Source organism: Desmodus rotundus, chromosome 5 (assembly GCF_022682495.2).
Source record: "Desmodus rotundus isolate HL8 chromosome 5, HLdesRot8A.1, whole genome shotgun sequence".
NCBI classification, from domain to species: Eukaryota; Metazoa; Chordata; class Mammalia; order Chiroptera; family Phyllostomidae; genus Desmodus; species Desmodus rotundus.
The window spans coordinates 143558641-143561204 of NC_071391.1; the positions used below are offsets into that span (position 1 = coordinate 143558641).

At 44.5% G+C, this 2564-nt stretch overlaps 1 pseudogene; it reads left to right on the top strand.

Annotated features, from left to right (window-relative positions):
- Positions 1-202: 202 nt before the first annotated feature.
- LOC112298051 (ubiquitin carboxyl-terminal hydrolase isozyme L1 pseudogene) lies at positions 203-965 on the top strand (annotated as a pseudogene).
- Positions 966-2564: the final 1599 nt, after the last annotated feature.

A 2564-nucleotide genomic window follows, 5' to 3' on the forward strand; every position in this document is an offset into this window, starting at 1 on the left:
CTTTTTTGTGAGGAGAACAGTTAAAATCTACTCTCTTAACTTTGTTCTGCCTTTTTCTTTCAGTTCTCGTACACAACAAGCATCCTTACGTGATCTGGTTAGTGCCACATTTTTCTGTGTGTTTTTGTTGGTGATTTTACTGTTTAAAATGGCCCCGGTTTTTCCTCTTCCTGGGTCGAGATTTCACCTGCGGTTCACAAAGATGCAGCTCAAACCCATGGAGATTAACTTGGAGATGCTGAACAAAGTGCTGGCCTGGCTGGGGGTCTCTAGCCAGCGGAAGGATGCTTCGTGGACGTGCTGGAGCTGGAGGAGGAGGCTTTGAGCTTGGTGCCTGTGCTGGCCTGCGCGCTGCTGCCGCTGCTGTTCCACTCACCACCCAGCATGAGAACCTCAGGAAAAAGCAGATTGAAGAGCTGAAGGGACAAGAAGTCAGTCCTAAAGTGTACTTCATGAAGCAGACCACTGAGAACTCCTGTGGTGCCATCGGACTTATCCACGCAGTGGCCAATACTCAAGGCAAACTGGAATTTGAGGATGGGTCAGTTCTGAAAGTTTCTTTCTGAAATGGAGAAGTTGTCTCCTAAAGACAGAGGAAAATGCTTCGAAAAGAATAAGGCCATTCAGGCAGCCTGTGATGGCATGGCACAGGAAGGCCAGTGTCTGGTAGATGACAAAGTGAACTTCTGTTTTATTCTGTTTAACAATATGGATGGCCACATCTATGAACTTGACAGACGAATACCTCTTCTGGTGAACCATGGCCCAGTGCAGAGGACTTGCTGCTGTAGGATGCTGCCAAGGTCTGCAGAGAGTGCACTGAGCATGAGCAAGGGGAAGTCTGCTCCTCTGCCATGGCCCTCTGCAAGGCTGTCTACTGCTGTGTGAGAGGGACTAAGCTCTTTCCCCCTCTTTCCTTCATCATGAAAATGTATCCATACCAATGCAGTCTTAAAATGCTTTAGTACTTGTAGAAAAGAGCTGTTCTCCATTGGTTCTGCAGCTGTGCTTCCCCAAACCACACCCAATGCTAGCAGAGCTCAGCTGTCAATGGAGCAGTTTGGTGTAAGCAGTTTGGTCAGACAGTGAAGCTTTTCCCGCATTGTGTCTCATACCTCAATATCTTATGCTTTAAACGGCTACTTTGGTTTGTGTAAGGTAAGGCCTTAGGTGTGGTATAAATTGTTTGTCCTTATAAGGAATAAAACTTTTCTGCTGATAAGAAAAAAAATGCACAGCTAAAGAAAACATCAGCAAAATGAAAAGGGAACCAACCGTATGGGAAAATATATTTGCCAATGATACCTTGGACAAGGGTTTGATCTCCAAAATATATAAAGAACTCACACGACTCCACTCCAGGAAGACAAACAACCCAATTAAAAAATAGGCAAAGGACCTGAACAGACACTTCTCCAAGGAGGACATACAGAGGGCCCAGAGACATATGGAAGGATGCTCAGCATCACTAGCCATCAGAGAGATGCAAATTAAAACCACAATGATATACCACTTCACATCAATCATCATCATATAAAATCAACAAACAGTAAGTGCTGGTGAGGTTGTGGAGAAAAGGGAACCTCAGTACACTGTTGGTGGGAATGCAGACTGGTGCAGCCACTGTGGGAAACAGTATGGAATTTCTTCAGAAAACTACAAATGCAACTGCCTTTTGACCCAGCAATTCCACTGCTGGGGTTATACCCTAAGAACACTGAAACACCAATCCAAAAAGAACCTGTGCACCCCAATGTTCATAGCAGCACAATTTACAATAGCCAAGTACTGGAAGCAACCGAAGTGCCCATCAGCAAACGAGTGGATCCAAAAACTATGGTGTATTTACACAATGGAATTCTACGCAGCAGAGAGAAAGAAGGAGCTCCTACCCTTTACGACAGCATGGATGGAGCTGGAGAGCATTATGCTAACAAAAATGAGCCAGGAAGTGAAAGACAAATACCATATGATTTCACCTGTAAGTGGAACTTAATCAACAAAACAAACAAGTAAGCAAAATGTAACCAGAGACATGGAAATAAAGAACAAGCTGACAGTAACCAGAGGTGAGGGGGAGAAAGGGGAAGGGTCATTAAGGAACATGTATAAAGGGCCCACGGACAAAGCCAAAGGGGGGTGGGATCGAGGGTGGGAGGTGGGGATGGGTGGGACTTGGGGGAAAATAGAGACAACTGTACTTGAACATCATTAAAAAAAAGTGCAGGCCAGACAAAGCAATGGTGCCCGAGCACAGCGCTGAGGGGCCCCCCTGCGCTCAGGAAGGCTGCCATGTGCCCACAGAGAAAATGTGTGCATTCCGCAAGCTTCATTCAGGCTGATGTGAATTAGTCACCTCATGAATTACCGTGCTATGGACCAAACTCAGTGTTAATGAATTAATAATATATATTGAGTAAGGTGTCTTTAAACAGAAATACACATAAAACAAGGTTATATATTGATCAGTTGATAAAAATGAGACCAGAAGCACATAGGAACTTAACCCTGATAATTCAGTGTTTTGGTGACTTTATGTAACATCACCTCCAAAATAACAAAAA